At 31.0% G+C, this 19,635-nt stretch overlaps 1 protein-coding gene across 1 annotated transcript in view; it reads right to left on the bottom strand.

The window, feature by feature from the left end:
• Nucleotides 1-12,874, bottom strand: part of LOC108905962 (complexin) — a 1,206,537-nt gene extending 1,193,663 nt beyond the window's left edge. The window contains exon 1 of the mRNA XM_018709052.1: nucleotides 12,653-12,874. The gene's annotated coding sequence lies outside the window, so the exon portion shown is untranslated. The remainder of the gene's footprint in view (nucleotides 1-12,652) is intronic.
• Nucleotides 12,875-19,635: the final 6,761 nt, after the last annotated feature.

Raw genomic sequence — 19,635 nt, 5'->3', positions numbered from 1 at the left:
AATAGAATGCATTTTATATTTTATTGGATGAAGTATTGCTATTAGATAAGGTTTTTCAAAAACAACAAATATAAAAACGTTAACATCTTTATTTTATGTTAAATTTACTTCATCAAACTGTATTAGTAATTGACATACCAAGTTTATATTGTAAACATTTAAATTTATTGGCTTTCTTCATCACCCCAGTTCTAGGTGGTTGTTTTGTGGGCAGAGCAATTTCAATAAGAGCTAAGTTTGATACTCTAAGAAAAAATTCTCTCTACATAATAAGTTATGTATGCCTAAACTTGTCTCGATTATTACGAAAAACAAAGAAATATGTCTTTCAATCCAGGGGCAAATGTCTATATAAGACAATATTTGTAAATGCTCTCTCATTTTTGACACATTGTAGATAGCCCAAGGGCTTTCTAGTAAACTGANACATGCTTAGGACAAGATGTCAGCCATATTGTACACCAGAATTACGTCAAAAAGAAATTCAATTTTATAATATATGTATCATGAAATAATTAGTTTAATGCATGTCTATTGAATTATATTTAATAACTTGTTATGTAAGGACATATTCTTTATTTTTTTTTATTGAATCGAAAATTGTGACATCATTTTTCAAAAATTATTACAGACGATTGCTAAATCTGCTTAATTTTAAAAGCGCTTAGTTTTTTTTAAATGTATCATGATATATTTCATCAATAACATTTTCGTTGTAAGTAGTTTTTTATTTTCTAGATACACATTTAATTTTATTGTGTATATCGGTAAACATTAACTCTTGAGTACCTATCTTATATCGCCGACAATTAGCATCAGCCCAAAGCTTTTAGTTTTATTATTAATAAAACGATTTAATATAGAAACGCATAATTATAATGCTAAAAAGTTTTATTGTACTGTATATTGGAAACATTAATACAACATTCATCGCGTTCAAGTTGGGAAAAATAGCTTTTATAAAACATGTATAAACTTTTTCTTTGGAGACAATTCTTTGTTTTATAAGACAATGTTTTCTGTATAAAGGTTTTATAGTATATTTTACAAATGCTGTAAGAATGCAACGACAGAACACTAATTAGTGGAATTAATATTATATGTACAGCTTTTATAAAATGGTTTTATAAGCTGCGCCTATTTTGGATTTATAAATGCTTATTTAATGCTGAATAACTGTTCTCAACATCTTTTAATAAAGCTTTTACCTGCGGGAGAGTGGTTATATAGATATTCTTAAAGCTATTATAAACTTATTTGTGCTACTTGGGTTGTCAAAAAACTTACAACCAAACACTGCATTTGCAAAGGAAAATCTATGGGCAGATCAACTTTAGTTACAGCAAGTCCTACAAAGTCCGGATGAAAGTTGTCCGCTCAACAGGTAATTCTTTTGTTAAGTTCGTGTTAATATTCTCAAATTTAGTTTCTGTCTAAAATATTTTGACTTTGAAATTTTTATGACTAAAGGAGAATGTGAGTGGTATAATCTTGTGGTTTTTCACTGACGAAGCATGATTTTACATATCAGGTTATGTAAATAGACACCTGGGCTATAGAAAATCCTCATACATTTGCAGGAATCAATTTACATCCCTTAAAATTAGGTATTTGGGTAGCGATGTCAAGAAGACTAGAGCCATAATTTTTCTATGAAAATGCTGAAATATATGGAACCCTTATTTTAGAGCTAATTTTAGCACAGTTACGTGATGATGAATTAGAAGTAGGTTATTTTGGGGCAACCGTACATACTGCAAGAACAACTATTCAATTTTTGGAAGAACTTCATGATAATTGTGTCCAGGGTTGTTTCCAGCAAGGTCACTAGATTCGAGAAACACATACAACAGAAGAACAACTCCAAAATATTTTAGAAAATACGCACAGAAGAGCAAATGAAAGACATCAATTTGCAACAAAATATGTAATGTTTTTATAACAAATATGGCAATTTACTAATTTATGCATTTATATTGCAGTGAAGCGCAGTAAATTAATTTGAAGTTATTTTATCTATAATAAAAAGTAAACTGTATTTTATTTGTATGTATTTTACTCTATTTAATAAAAAATAATAAACTGTTATAGGTTTACATNGATATTACACTAAAAATAAATTAACATTCAAATAAGATTTATTACAAAACTATGAACTTATTATTAGTTACTTTTCACACTATATATGCTAGGCAATATCCAAAACTAGGATTAGTTCATGGCAAACGATATTTATTTAGTCCAAATAAATCCTTTTTTCAGTGTAAAGAATCCTGTTGGCCGTTTCATTTTTGTTACTTAAACTGTCAGCAACATAACTTTCTGCAATTGTGGCTGATTTCCACCCACCATGTTTCTTGATTGCTAATACATCAACTCTTGTATTAGCCAATAACGTTGCTGATGTTCTTCAGAATGAATGGCCTGTATATGTTTCAGGATGTTCTAGTTTCAACAACCGTGCAATCTTATTAGGAACCATAGAAAGGGTATTCTTGCCGACTAGTTGATTGTAACATCTACCTGCTTAATAGCGCATAAAAAAGCGTAAAATTTCAGTTTTAATTTCCAATTTAATCTTGATATATTTCTTGAGAATTTCTAAGTGAAAAACAGAGCCCAGACGAGAAGTAATTGTAAACGTACATGACATACCATTTTTAGCATCTGGAATTGTAACTATAATAATGTCAAACCAAGTTGTTGAGGCACAATCAGATTCTTTGTAGAACTATATAGATATTTTTTATAAATGATAGATTCAAAAAGTTTTGCTAAACAGTTTAAAGTAGTAATGGGCCTGTAATTTATTACCAAGTTCTTATAATCTTTTTTGTGTATAGGTGTTACCCTTGCCATTTTAAATTCTTTTGGAAATATACCATATAAATATATTCATTTGTATTTAAAATTTCAGTTCGAGTGGGTAAAATAAAGAAAAAGTAAATCCTACGAAGAAATGTCCAGAAACGTTTAGTTTTTGAGATACAACCACTATATCTGCTGGAGTCTCTCTGATATCCTGAGATAATATCAAATTGCCCACGTATTTATTCTCCTACCTTTTCACCATTAAAGAGGCACATAATCTTCGTCTTCGCATGAACAAAAAATTGCAAGTTGCATTGTGTCCAGTCCAATTCTATTGAAACAGACTCATAAATAGAATGCATTTTATATTTTATTGGATGAAGTATTGCTATTAGATAAGGTTTTTCAAAAACAACAAATATAAAAACGTTAACATCTTTATTTTATGTTAAATTTACTTCATCAAACTGTATTAGTAATTGACATACCAAGTTTATATTGTAAACATTTAAATTTATTGGCTTTCTTCATCACCCCAGTTCTAGGTGGTTGTTTTGTGGGCAGAGCAATTTCAATAAGAGCTAAGTTTGATACTCTAAGAAAAAATTCTCTCTACATAATAAGTTATGGGTTCCTAAACTTGTCTCGATTATTACGAAAAACAAAGAGATATCTTACAATTTTAAACTTAATTTGTTCGTGTTAAATACCATTTTATTTCTGGATTAATTCACAAGATATTTCTATCCTATAGCAATTTTGGTATATAAAAAAGCCGTTAGAATATTCTAATAGTAAAATTATACAACAATTTTATAAAGGCTTTCTTAGAGTCTTATAAACGTGGTAAATGAAACTTCTATAAAAGTTGAAAGTGTAATAGCTGCTTCCTTGTTTTCTATAATGTTATAAACACTTACCGGTCAATTTTTAAAGCTTTAATACAGTATATTGATTGCACTATTAATGTTGTATAACATTATCATTTAAATATACTATATGACTAAATTATAAATAATTTTAGCTTTTTAAGTTAAATAATATCACAGCAAGCTTTAAAAAAGATTCTATAAAAGGGTTTTATTACAGCTGTAAGCAGAATAGTTTAAGTAGTTTCTTCTCAACTATATCAGCAAAATTGTTTTATAAGACAATGTTTTCTGTATAAAGGTTTTATAGTATATTTTACAAATGCTGTAAGAATGCAACGACAGAACACTAATTAGTGGAATAAATATTATATGTACAGCTTTTATAAAATAGTTTTATAAGCTGCGCCTATTTTGGATTTATAAATGCTTATTTAATGCTGAATAACTGCTCTCATCTTTCAATAAAGCTTTTACCTGCGGGAGAGTTGTTATATAGATATTCTTAAAGCTATTATAAACTTATTTGTGCTACTTGGGTTGTCAAAAAACTTGCAACCAAACACTGCATTTGCAAAGGAAAATCTATGGGCAGATCAACTTTAGTTACAGCAAGTCCTACAAAGTCCGGATGAAAGTTGTCCGCTCAACAGGTAATTCTTTTGTTAAGTTCGTGTTAATATTCTCAAATTTAGTTTCTGTCTAAAATATTTTGACTTTGAAATTTTTATGACTAAGGGAGAATGTGAGTGGTATAATCTTGAGGTTTTTCACTGACGAAGCATGATTTTACATATCAGGTTATGTAAATAGACACCTGGGCTATAGAAAATCCTCATACATTTGCAGGAATCAATTTACATCCCTTAAAATTAGGTATTTGGGTAGCGATGTCAAGAAGACTAGAGCCATAATTTTTCTATGAAAATGCTGAAATATATGGAACCCTTATTTTAGAGCTAATTTTAGCACAGTTACGTCATGATGAATTAGAAGTAGGTTATTTTGGGGCAACCGTACATACTGCAAGAACAACTATTCAATTTTTGGAAGAACTTCATGATAATTGTGTCCAGGGTTGTTTCCAGCAAGGTCACTAGATTCGAGAAATACATACAACAGAAGAACAACTCCAAAATATTTTAGAAAATACGCACAGAAGAGCAAATGAAAGACATCAATTTGCAACAAAATATGTAATGTTTTTATAGCAAATATGGCAATACAGCTTACTAATTTATGCATTCATATTGCAGTGAAGCGCAGTAAATTAATTTGAAGTTATTTTATCTATAATAAAAAGTAAACTGTATATTTATTTTACTCTATTTAATAAAAAATAATAAACTGTTATAGGTTCACATCATAATCTTTTTGCTTTCATAGTAAAAATTTGCAATTTGTTTATTAACAAGTGAATTGTGATAGTTTTATCCTATTAATAAAACAATAGTATCTAATACTAAATTATTTGTATTAAGTTTAATATTAATAGTTCATGTCAATCAATTTTAAAAACAATGTTATTTAATTACTTGTAACCCCATTTTCATTTGATATTACCAACCACGAATTGTTGGTTGCCTATGCTCGACAATCTCGTGACTTGTAAACTTTTATGAAGGCTCCGTAGATGAAGTAACTATTTTATTAATAGAACAATATTTCAGTTACTGATCTACTCTCCTCTACTGCTGACTGTTTCTCTAATTATGTGTATTTTCCTTGAGGATAATTCAGGAATAGTTCAACTGGACAGTAGTACGACTGCATTGCAGATTCGTTAACTGAAAAGCTGTTCCTTATGCCTTTTTCTTATTTACTTCCATAGCACGACAAATATTTATTTAACCATTATCAGTTTGTTACAGTATTAACCAAGATATCAACATCATCTAATTCACAATTTAGTACACAGCAGTTTGGTTACAATTATTGTACCCACAATGAAAATTGAAACCTATATAGGAGTGTTTTCTCTTCCTCATTCGTCTCTATTATAATCGTATTTATGCTTTATGTATTTTTAAGAGAGTAAACACTGTCTTTTATTTAATTTTTAAGCATTTCTGGGAGATGTTGTATTAATTTATACTGAGATGTACGTATTTCTTATCGTATCTTTGAGTGGTCAACATCCCACGCACAGAGTTCGAATAAAAGGACCATTTATCAAAATAAAAAATTGTAACTTTATCTGACTGTGAAACTGCCATTTTGGAAGAAAAACCCAAGTGGGTTTTGCAACAATATGAGATTAATTTGACAAATGGTCTGCTGCCACCCACATTCCTTTCTTGTGCCTTGTGCCTCTCTAAATCCGATTGCATTATGATTGAACGAACTTTATTGATTTAATAAATAATTTTGTAAACATACACAGTGTGTACTTGAAAATTAATTACTGAAGCTGCTTTATGCAAATATAAATATTAAAAATATACAGGGTGTTAAAAAAATGTATCACAAACTTGGAGGCGAGATCGTATGGACCAAAATATATATTTGTTTCCTCCATGTTGGCAATTAAACTTCGGTAAAATTAAAAATTACACAGCCACACAAAAAAAAATTCCAAGTCTGGAGGTTAGATTATGGGGTGATGAGGTTAAATGGATCACAGATTCGGATTCAGCGATCTCGAAAACATGTGGTAGANAAAAGCTTTTTTTTAGTTATTATTTTATTTGAGTAAATTTAAATGGTAACAATGAATAAACAAAACATCAAGGATTTTATTTTTGTGCTTACCTTTGTTCTACACGTTTCACTTTTCAAGATTTCAGTACCTAAAAACGCCAGAAATTTCACTATTTCTCGGCCGGGAATATGGCCACCTTAATAGCAACAAATGTATCTTTTTAGATTTTTAATGCCTTAATAAGGTGTTAATTTGCTCCTACAGCAATTTTGGTATATAAAAAAGCCGTTCTAATAGTAAAATTATAGAACAATTTTATAAAGGCTTTCTTAGAGTCATATAAACGTGGTAAATGAAACTTCTATAAAAGTTTAAAGTGTAATAGCTGCTTCCTTGTTTTTTATAATGTTATAAACATTTACTGGTCAATTTTTAAAGCTTTAATACAGTATATTGATTGCACTATTAATGTAGTATAACATTATCATTTAAATATACTATATGACTAAATTATAAATAATTTTAGTTTTTAAGTTAAATAATAATATGACAACAAGCTTTACAAAAGATTCTATAAAAGGGTTTTACTACAGCTGTAAGCAGAATAGTTTAAGTAGTTTCTTCTCAACTAAAAAGCTATTTTTGAGAGATGAGGCAATATTTATTGTACGTATAAAACTACTATATAATAAAGCTTTCGAAGGCATACAAATATATATGAAAATATTGTCCGTGACCTAAAAAAATCTGTGAATTAGAAAGTTTAAGTGTTAATACACTATTACAACAAATATGGCGATAAAACTGCATGTTGTTTTTTTTTAAATTTAAATACCTATTATGCGTTATGTCTTAGGATATTATTAGTTACCCTTCAGAAAGACACTGGAATTATTAATTTTAATCATATATTATCTTCAAATAAGTCTTTTATTATTTCAAACAAACTTGCCAAGTTTCATTAAAAACGATGAAAGAGTTTATACGATACGTTGCTTTTACAGTCACTGCAAAATTATTTTGTGCTGCAAACAACAACACTAAAAGTACTATTTACTGATTATAATTTCATTAATTATTAATACAATTAACTCTAACTGATAATGATTTCATCTTTAGACATCCATTCACGTCTCTTCTAGAATGTATTCGTTGTTTGTGACCAATAAGCGGCTGATTTGCTCATATGATTATCAAATTTGTGACTTTGTGACAGTACTCAGTATATTTGTCTCTTCTAAACTCCGCGGTCGAAATTATAAAGAGTGACTAAGACATAATATAAAAACACTATTACCATAATGCGTTTAAAATATAAAATGATTTTTATACGGTTCAATATTATTTATCTTTGTGCCGCTCGCTACGCACATCGATAGAATCTATAATCGTCTAAGAGACCGAGTTACACTGAGCGTNTACAGGGTGTTAAAAAAATGTATCACAAACTTGGAGGCGAGATCGTATGGACCAAAATATATATTTGTTTCCTCCATGTTGGCAATTAAACTTCGGTAAAATTAAAAATTACACAGCCACACAAAAAAAAATTCCAAGTCTGGAGGTTAGATTATGGGGTGATGAGGTTAAATGGATCACAGATTCGGATTCAGCGATCTCGAAAACATGTGGTAGATATAGCCTGACCTCCAGATCCCAAAAAACACAACAATGGACCCAGAATGGAACCTTGACGTGCACCGGGTTACGAGTTTTGGCTTCTTCTGGTTAAATATGATTTAAGTCTAAGTAAGTACAAAGAGAAATCAGTAAGTTCTATTTCATATTAGCGGTTTAACAATATCACTTCATTCACTGAAACCAAAATTCATAGAAAACACCAGAAATACTTATATTAATGAAGTTCTGCCTAAAAAAAAGAAGCTTTAGACCTGCTAGGCATTCCCTAATGTTTTCTTGAAGATCAAATCTGTATGGATAAGCACGTGGTACCCGATGTGATTTTGAGAGATATTATTTGACGACCTACGCTATGTGAAGATTTTCGTACGCAATTAATTATATCCTTCAGACAACGTATTTAAAACAACAATGACCTGAATCATAAATTTATAATTATTCTAAGGCCTTCGAAATAATAAATACGTAAATACCTATTGCTATTGGAAGTTCAGAAGAAAACATAAATAATCATAATATCCCTAGTGCATCGAAATTGCTACACATTTTTATAAATGTCTATTTATAAAAATTATAAAATTTGTTAAACTAATTATAATAGACAGACTATTTCTTAAAAAAATATATATTAGAATATGTTATTTTTTTATATGTTTTTATATTTGAGGCGTTTTACTAATAGTATGGATCAAAATCAAAAAGAGAAAATGAGTTTTATTTGCATTCTTTGAATTGCATCTTACATCATAGAAGTTATCAAAACGAATAGAAATTCTGCCCAACCTTGTTTGTTAAGTTTTCATATATGAAAATATCAGAAAGACAAAACATGATATTATCAGTAGTTTGAGCAGTTATGTAAAAAAAGAGTGTGATCTGAAGAAGTATATGGCAATCGGCAGTAATTTTAAAAGATTATGGTTATGGAAAAAGCAGAAGGAACAAATTACAAATATGCCATTATTAAGATTCTTTGGAATGTAGTTGTAAAAATGCTACATGTGAAATATTATGAATGTTACATTCGATCTATTCAAATATTTGCAATTTTAATGTGTCCAAAAAGCTCGAGACACTAAAAGAAGACAAATTAAGGTATTCTCAAAATAATAACACAAAGTTGTAGTATTGAAAATACACCGAAAGTCTAGAGAAGAATTTTTTCTTCGTAGCTTCATGCGAACCAGCTTAGCGTGCAACTGCCTTATTACTTTTTTAAAGAAGAAAAAAGCAACACAGGATAACCTCTGGGGCATCTGTCCTACAACCTGCTGTTATAGAAGACAAATCAATGGGGTGGGCAAGTCACTGACCGAATCACAAACTGTTCAAACCCTTGCCACACCGAATCACTCAAATTACAGGACCCTGAACACCACCAAACAAAGCTGAAAAGAATACGTCAGGGATCCTCGTCATCGCAAAATATAACATGCTCAACTCTAACAACTTCTCAAGAAATAATAATTGCAGTTAATTAGATTATGAGAAAGCGGCCTTATTAACACCAATACTTTGTTAATTGTTCTGTTAGTAGTTACAATGTTTCTCTAATATTTAAAAATATCCTATTGCAAAAACGACTTCCTAACATATGTTTTAAAGTTTGCTTCCATTTACATTTCATTTTAACTAAAAACTAATTTCATCAAAATAGCTACGTACCCAACGATTCCGTTGATAATATGCACTAGTGCAAACTTAGCCATGTTAAATATTATAAAAATGAGAAGTCTAAGACTATATTAAACCAGAAAATTAATGACCGGATATTTCATGGGGAAATTATGTTGTACTCGAAGTGTAGTAAAGTAAAAAAGGGGACTATATTTAGTAGTAATTTCCAATTTAGATCAGAAACTATGTAGCGTGTCAACAAACACGGTCAAATGCCTAATCCTTATTCATAAAAACTATGTATTATTCTTTAATAGAATAATTATAATAAGCGAAAGCAAATTACGAATATTGAAATAGGTAGGTAATTATTATTTAAAAAACTAAAAGCACAACTATTAAACTTTGTACAGTGTACCTTCACAAAGTCTTATCAAATACCAGGTGAACTACTTAACTCTACTACGGAGATACAAGTCCCTAAAGGACGACCCTGAAAATCGATTTTTTTTAATAACTTTTAAAATACTTTGTGTAATTTGATAATTTTTTAATACGAGGTCTTAATGCCTCAGCTAAACTGCGTTTTTCTTTTAAATTAAATGAAACATTAGCAAATACCAAGATATTTTTTCAAAGTAATGTTAATACTGTTTCAAATAGGCTGCTATCGACTTCCTGTTTCAGCAAAAAATGCCTTCTAATAGACAGAGATATGACAATAATATGAGAAAAAGAAATAAATCCGTTTATGACATGTAATGAAAACAAAAGTTAAAAACTAAAATCCACACCCCGTTCTCAGAATTTATATTTATATTTAGGTAAATAAATTTCTCGTTTTCTTTGACATCTTAGCCTACTCAGGAAACACCCATACACCGTGGAACAGCCAAATGAAATCAGCATCTCAGTCATTGTGCATATTTGTAAAAAAATGCGGGGACACGTCGATTTCGGATTCTGAAATGATATCCTGTAACGTACAAATTTCATCCCTAAATTCAACTTCCTTCGAGTGGCTAAATTTTTAAATGGGCTTGTGATACCTCATTTGAAAGGTCCTTTATTATCTATTCAAAAACGCTATGGTTTTTCTATTTATTGCAAAAATTTGCAGTAAAAAAATAAATTCATATGCTTGATTAAATCCGTTACAGCAAACCAAAAACTTAATTTCAACAACAATCGTAAATGAAAATTTCTTCTAATGTTTTCTAACATCTGATCGACCTAACCACAACTGTTATTTTTTCTTATCACGTGGCTTAGTATTGTATAGCATACTTTTCACATATCCCCATAGTAAGAAATGTAAGGGTGTAAGATCAGGGGAACCTGCTGGCAATTCTAGGGGTCTCCATCAGTTTGGAAATGTTAAGCCGAGGTATTGACGGACACTGATTCGGTAATGTGGTGGTGCTCCATCCGGCTGTAACCATATCATACCGGCTGGAATTTGTGAGTTTGCTTGAGCAGGATATAATTTTGTCCAAGTTAGCACGATATTGTTTTGCAGCATAAGTAAATAATTATCTCCATTCAAATTACGATCAATGAAAAAGGGACCAATGACATAGTCTCCAATTATCCCTGCTCAAACATTAACCTCTTCAGGATTTTGAGTGCCATTCCCTCATCCAGAGAGGATTTATTAACATGACCGTGAAAAGTAAAAGTGAACTCGTCAGAAAACAAAATATCTTCTAGTTGGATAACATGGTTGTCTAACCTTTGCGTCATTTGTTCACAAAAATACGTTCTTCTATCAAAATCGTCTTCAATAAGCTCATGAGTTAGGATCAGTACATTTTATATTCTTTTAATAGGCGAATAATCGAGGAATGGGAAACATTCAATGCTGAAGTTGCTTGTCGACTTGGATTATGTGGGTTTTCTTCAAACTCAAGCAGTACATCTAATTTGGTACCATTACTCATTGCACTGGAAGCTTCTTTTTTATTTGCCATCCGCGTCCATTTTCGCGAAACTGCTTTTCAATTTTGCTAATTGTGCCTTGGGATATAGGCGGCAATACAGGAAAATTTTCTTGAAATTGACGAGCAACTTCGGTCTGTGAATCTCCGTAACCATTTTTATTAAATAATTTTAGGAATTGCAGTTAGCAAATCTCAAACAATACGCAAAACATTGACAACTATTTATTGCTGTCAATTAAATGGCGTTTTGAATGAAACTGGCAATGCTAGCTATGAAAAATGTTGATAAGTTTTTATGTCTTCTTTTTAGTTGATAACGTTGGAAAAAAACACTGACATAGTTTTTGTTAGCTTGCAAGAACAAAACGCTGTAAGTTTGTATGTTTTTGTTTGTTGTAGCAGATTTCGTGAAGCGGACCATTAATTTTTGCAATAAACATTAAAACCATAGCATTTTTTAATTGAGAATGAAAAAGACCTTTCAAATGAGGTATCACAAGCCTCTACTTCTTATTTAAAAATCTAGGGGTTGCAACTATCACTCAAAGGGAGTTGAATTTACGGATAAAATTATTTTTTCATTATGCAAACACGGCCTCTGGGCTAATCCTTATGATTGAAATAAAGGATATAGGTACCTACAAGATATTATTAGTTACTACTTATCGATTATAAAATCTCAAAGTATTAAATATTTGATAACATTATAAAAAAATGTAACATCCACTGTTTATTATATAAAGTATATATGTATGTAGTTTCTACTCTTAAATAATGGCAAACATTCCAATTGTTTTAAATAATTTTGGGTTCCACTACACAAAAATTTCCGCCACATCTATAAAAAACATATCTTCTATTTTAACTTTTTTAAATACTATTTAGGTTTAAGACACCCTCATGTATGTTATCGTTTCCATAAACAATAATGAAGTAGTACCACTTTGTAGATGCGTACAGCAATACCATTTGTAATTAACGCGAATTGGCGAATCGATTAATTTCATCGACTGTACGCGAGTGTACACGAATTAGCAGAAATTTCTGACCTTGATTGTCTGTTTTGTTGTATAGTTGTGACTCCGTATTAGATAATAGGAGTGACTACTTTAGATAATACGAAAATAACCTACCTTGTCCGAAACTAACCTCAAAACTGTTGGTTGCACTTAATCAGCTGATTCGTTTATTAACTTAAATTTTAATCATCGTACCTCACCACAGGATTCACACGAAACAACGTAAAACAATTAATTTACACTAACACACCGCACAAATATTTATTATCGGCCGATATTGCATTTATATTTATGTTTTAATCCCAAACAAAACACTAGCATCTGACGTCACGTAGATTTCCTTCCTGCGATACAAATCAGCTGATGGCTTACCTACGGCACGAACTTTGTACTGATGAATCAATAAACCGACAAACATTTAAAAAAGAACCGCTTTTAATTCTGAAATAAGTTAATAATTATTAAATTTTGGTAATAAACAATTTTATTTACTTTAAAATGTATACCGCATATTTTATTATTAATGCATTACATTTAAAAAAAAAATTGTTATTGGTGTTTAAACAAACGAATGTTTTGCGGTTAGAGTTTCGTGGGAAATAATTAACTTCTTCATAAATTAAAGGAATACTCAGATAAAAATTTGACGAATTATTGTATATAAATTGTGTTTGTTTATTTCGTGACTTACATGGAAGCTTAAGGAAATGTTTGAAAGATTGTAGACAGACAAATCAATACTTCCTCAAGGAAAACTCCAATGACTGTAAGTGGTCAGTTTAATGTCTATCAAACATGCATTTGACCTATTTCTAGTGTCAATATTTTAAATGCAAACGAATGAAAAATTGGATCTTTTAAATAGTATTTTCATAGCTTTTCAACGTTGTACTCTGAGATTGGAGTCAAAATTATAGGTACCTTTTCTACTTTCATTCTTTCATGTATTTTGAAAACCATGGTTTTAGTGTAAAAAAAATTGTGTACATACTAATATTACTGTTATAACGAATTAGAGTTTGAACATAAAAAAAGGGCGTTCTTCGGGAATTTTTTCTTTTTTTCTTTGTTGCCCCCCTTGGGGAGGCCCAAATTATTTGTTTTTTAAAAAAAACGAAATCAGAAAATATGGAGAAGAAATCACAATTTTTCCAGGAAACCCGGAGAAATGACATGTTAACCCGGAGCCCGAAGATGTACCATCAAAACCCGAAGACTCCGGGTCAAACCCGGAGATCTGGCAACCCTAATGTGGAATGATAAAAACTAACTCGAAAGTTGACAAATTGCAAAATTACCTGTTTTTTCACTTTTTTTACTGCTGATGAAAATCTAGACAACCTATCGGAAAATTAGTTATTTTATGTTATAGACAATTAAATTACCTACAATTTAAAGTACCTAAAGTCATACTTCACAAATTTGTCAAGGAAATATAGAGTTGGACGCGACTTTTTGTTTCGGCAATCTGATTTAGATGCTAAATATTATGTACAATAACATATTAGTTTCCACAGTTATAAAAATGGGGGGAAGATTGTTTACAGGGTGGTTAATTGTATAATTTTTACGTAAATTCACGTTTTTCGCTTATAACTTTTTTCCGTTCATTTCCACGAGAAAATAGTAAAGTACTTTCTTTTTTCGTCTTCAAAAAACCTACAATACTAGCCCTCCAGGGTCAAAAAATATTGATTAGATCAAAAGTAATAAACAGAAGAAGTTCATTTACGACTTTTGAATTAAACATTTATAAACTGCGTTATTTTTACCAGAACGTTTTGGCATCGCATCCTTTCATTCCTTATCACTATCTAATAAATCACACGAAATCTGGAATCGGTAAGTTGAATAGTTTACAAGTTATGGCCTTATAAACAAATTAACTAATTATTAGTCTGGACGATCCCGAGGATCTTCCACAATCGCACTGATTTTTTTCATGGTAGATTTCATAATAATACATTGAAATCTATCATTTTTTTTTAATTTTCAAATTTGCAACCTGGAAATTTTTTTTATTTTTTAGCCTTAGTTGCAAAATGAAATATACGACGCACGCGCGTGATATAGTTATATATTATTACATATTCGGAAAGCTTATGAAAAGAGCTTTAAGTTAAAAAAAAATCGTCAAGAATCGTTGAAAAACAACGGAGTTACAGACTGTCAAATATATTATTTTCAAGCGAATTTCGCTTATTTAACGGCAGGACTATGAATATTATGGTCATTTTCTTCGGACTCGCTGTCGTTCGCTTCCCCCACCCTTCCGCCGCGCCAAGGCTCGCCGAAAATCAAGTGACCCACTGACTTTTGACAATATTTCTTCCACAAATAGAATATTTTTATCTGGGAAAGTACTCGGGTTGCCGGTTATGACAGTATTTTTTTGCCGCTACCAACCTAATTTATTTAACTTTGACAGTCTGTAACTTCGTTGTTTTTCAACGAATCTTGACGATTTTTTTATTTCTTAAAGATCTTTTCATAAGCTTTCCGATTATGTAATAATATATAACTATATCACGTTCGTGATAAATTTCCAGGTTAATTTGAAATTTAAAAAAAAATGATAGATTTCAATGTACTATTATGAATTCTACCATGAACAAAATCAGTGGAATTGTGGAAGATCCTCGGGATCGTCCAGAGTAATAATTAGCTAAATTGTTTATAAGGCCATAACTTGTAAAATCTTCAACTTACCGATTCCAGATTTCGTGTAAGTTATTAGACAGTGATAAGGAATGAGAGGATGCGATGCCAAACGTTCTGGTAATAATAATGCAGTTTATAAGTGTTTAATTCAAAAGTCGTAAATGAACTTCTTCTGTTTATTGCTTTTGATCTAGGGTAGATCAACCAGAGAATGAACACTGACCAGTGATTGAACACTGGCTTAATTTTTTGCCGAGAATAAGGATGCGGCTAATCTTAGATGACGTACTTATATTTCAAGTACAAACTGCACCTGCGCATATATATTGTTCAATCATTGGATATGGACTACAAGAGTTGATAGTTTCTTAATAGAGAGCAGTAGTAGCGTCAGTGTGCGTTGTAAAGCTAGGAAGCCATTTTGATTAAGGTAAGTTAACTGCCCTCCATTCTTAATCTATACTTTACTAATAATTGAAAAGAAGAAAATGTAACTTTATATATGTAAAACGAGAGTAAGTTGAATAAACGAACTATTTTGCAAATATAGGTTATACAAATTTAAGTTATTTTTAATGATTATAGTGTTCGATCACTGGCTGTAATAAATATAAGAGTTCTAGTGAATGAACGGTGTGTTTATTCATTGGCATTTTTGAGGTTATCGTAAAATCACGCAAAAATAAGCCTAAATATTCACCGTAAATAGGATTACGTTCTTGCAGTATTATTTTAAGTGTAAATGTATGTAAACCAGTAAATGAACACCTGCTTTCTTAAACTTTGATCTAGTTCAATCACTAGGTCCTTTGTGTTCATTAACTAGGAGTTTTTGTTTCTGCAATTATGTATTAAATATCAATCGATTTTTTTTGTTAAAGATGAGCGCAGAGAAGTCTAAAAAATACTGTCGGTTCCGATACAGTGAAGAAGCTCTTGATAATGCCCTTCAGGACATAAAAGATGGGAACGAAACTTTAAATTCTTCTTCCAAAAAATATAACATCCCTAAATCGACTCTCCATAACAAAATTACTGAAAAAACACCTAATGTTAGAAAAATGGCTCCCCAGCCAGTGTTAAATGAATTAGAAGAAAACCGCTTAGAACACTGGATTCTTGCAAAAGAAACATTGAGATTCCCGATGCATCCATCAGAAGTTGAAGATGCTGTAAAAAAAATTTTGACTGATGATGGTCGGCCAAATCCCTTCAAAGAAAATAGACCTGGCGAGAAGTGGCTTACTCTATTTTTACAAAGACACCCAGATATCGGAAAACGTAATACAGAAATAATTTCCAAATCGCGTGCTTAAAAATGATTAGAGAAGAGATAGTAACTTCAGTAGAGTTTCTGAAAGTGGGGGACTATGTGATAGTAGTATATGAAAATAAGCAGTACCCAGGAGTAATTAAATCAATTGCTGAAGAGGAATACGAAATAAGCGTTATGGAGGAAATCTCGAAAAATAAATGGAAATGGCCGAAACCACCCGACCAAATTTGGTACACAAGAAAGCAGATACTGATGAAAATGACCGAACCTCAACCTTTCAACTCCCGGGGTCTTTATAAAATCAATATATAGTAACATGTACTATAACAATATGTTTTGTATCATTTTTTAAAATAAACTGCACGTTGTTTATTCACTAGCTTTTTATTGTTTATTTACTAGAATTTATTGTTCATTCACTAGATTTTTTGATATTTTCAAATCAATATTTTTTATAAAAAAAAGTAATGCAAGCATTCCATTTATGTGTGGATTAATCAACTTTTATATAATCCAGGTTCCGAATAGTTTTTTTAGTATTCCAATACATATCATTATCAGTAAGTATTTACTACTCAGTCAAATTGGGCCTTAATTGTTCATTTACTGGGCGATTTACCCTAATCAATATTTTTTGACGATGGAGGGCTAGTTTTGTTGGTCTTTTGAAGACGAAAAAACTTTACTGTTTTCTCGTGGAAATGAACGGAAAAAAGTTATAAGCGAAGAAGTGAATTTATTAATTATACAATTAACCACCCTGTAAACAATCTTCCCCCATTTTTATGACTGTGGAAACTAATATGTTATTGTACATAATATTTCGCATCCAGTGATAAATTCAGCTTGCCGAAACAAAAAGTCGCGATATGATCATTTCCCAGCTTATTTACCTGGACTACAAAGTTAAGGTCGAGCGCGGAAAAATCCGTTTTCGAAAATTGCCCATTATTATTACAAAAAGCGATGGATGTTGATGAAATTTCTGGAAGAGACGGTCAATTCAATGGCCAATATGTGTGCTAAAGATCGATCGTGTGCCCGTAGAATTGTTGCTCCGGCAATTTGTTAATCAATTTCGTTCGTTTTTGAAACTAATTGTTTAATTACTAAACGTTAACTTTAGAAGTTAATATCGTAGATATAGGTGCTAATTAATTCAAAGAAACGTATCGGAAAAGAAAAATTTCTAAAAGCAGTAAAAGTTAACATTAACGAACGACCTGCACGTGCGAGAAGAAACTCCAGGCGCGCGCATGCGCATTAACGCCGCTGTTGGTTGCGCGCGAGATTTTCAACTTGAACGTTTCAAATTATTCGGTTAGGTCTCTATATCTCGACAAATCACGGTCAAGGATTGTTAAGTGGATCATTATAATTGCTTCAGCTAGTAAATCTTAACAAAAGGCTAAAACAAGTATAGTAAAATAGATAAGCAACAATACAAATATGTAATTTTTGTAATATGAAAATTTCTTAGTTAAGAATTTCAAAATTCACAATTTTTTAAATTGTCGTCATTATTGTATTGTCTGAAATCATTTATTTATGACATAACTTTATTTGCTTCCTCTTTATTTGGATATTTTACCACCTGTAAAGAAAAATTCTTGCACGAAATTATTTTTGCTTTACTTTGAATCTTGGACTGAAAGAGAAACAGATAAATAAGATATTTATATCACTATACACAGGTTGTTTACGGTTCGAAAATAAATCTGTTTTCGTTCTGCCATCTGCCAGTTATGTTTCATATTTATTTAGATATGATATTTTAAAAATATAAAGCTCCTATAGACTGCACTGCCCATCTAAAGTATAAATAATTTAAAACTGCAGAGAAATTTAAAAAAGCAGTCAAAAATTAAATGGATATAGTTTGTTAGATATTTAATTCTCGTAAGTGCATTATTCTGTTTTTAGCCAAGAATATTGTAGGAATGAAATATTCTGCTGACCCCGTTATTGATTATATAGCAAAAAGCAAAATCACTGTCGGTAGCATCTATTTACATGTTTTGAGTGTAAGAGATATAACCTACAAAGCATATGATGTCTTAAATGTTGTCAATGCCTACTGGCTGCGAAAACATAACTATAACCTTTTTAACTAACAATGTTGCAGGAAACTACTCTGTGACCTATATACCCCGTCCAGCACTGAAATTAGGGGGCAATATTTTAACAGGGTGTTGTATGTCGACATAGATTTACTTTTTCTTTATATAAACATGGGTCCAAAAATTCTTCCTAAGGAAGTTATAGCCACTTAAACGGGCCATTCTGATGATGGTTTTTTTCTAAATAACTCCGAAACCAGTTGAGAAAATTTATGAAATTTGGTAACTAGCTTAACTCTTACGTGCCCAGTCCGTTATTAAAATGATATTTATAGATTTTCATCACATACATTCCAACACTTGGTGTGAGGGAAGGAGTAAAATTAACCATAACTTTTTTATGCTTTGACTTTTTTTACTTTTGACTGAAAAGTATGAAATTTCAGAATTTTTTAGTAAAAAAAGGTAATCTAGGTTCATATTGGTAGAATGTTCCATTTTTGTGTAGAATCCGTTTAAAAATAATGTTACATGTGCTAATCACCTGGAATCGGAATTGTCAATATTTTTTTTTATCGTCGCAGGTTCTGAATAACAAAAATGCGTTTGGAGTCATTTGCATTGACAGTTCAGTTATTTACTTTTTGCGAATTGTTATCAGTCGGAAATGCAACATTTTACGAATGTAAAGCTAGCAAATATTCATAATACCCGTTTCTGGTCAGACGAAAATCCACGGGCAATACGGCGCACAAATTTTCAAAATAGATGAGCAATAAATGTATGCACAGGAATTTTAGGGGACCAGCTACTTGGACCAATTCAGTTTCCCGTTTGTCTGAATGCAGAAGGATACTTAAACTTTCTGCAAAATAATGTATGAGAACTATTGGGTGATAAACTGAACAAGATGAGACACCATCTCACTTTACCCATAATATCATAAATTGGTTAAACGATCATTTTCCTGGCAGGTGGATAGGTAGAGGTAGCCCCATTCCGTGGCCACCTTGGTCTCTTGACCTAAATCTTCTAGATTACTTTCTGTGGGGTGTGATGAAGGCTGTAGTTTATGCTACAGAAATAAATCCATTGGAAGA

The sequence above is a fragment of the Anoplophora glabripennis genome, unplaced genomic scaffold (genome assembly GCF_000390285.2).
Source record: "Anoplophora glabripennis isolate ALB-LARVAE unplaced genomic scaffold, Agla_2.0 scaffold26, whole genome shotgun sequence".
NCBI classification, from domain to species: Eukaryota; Metazoa; Arthropoda; class Insecta; order Coleoptera; family Cerambycidae; genus Anoplophora; species Anoplophora glabripennis.
The sequence above is the reverse complement of the archived record's forward strand: the minus strand, read 5'-3'. Positions and strand labels throughout refer to the sequence as shown.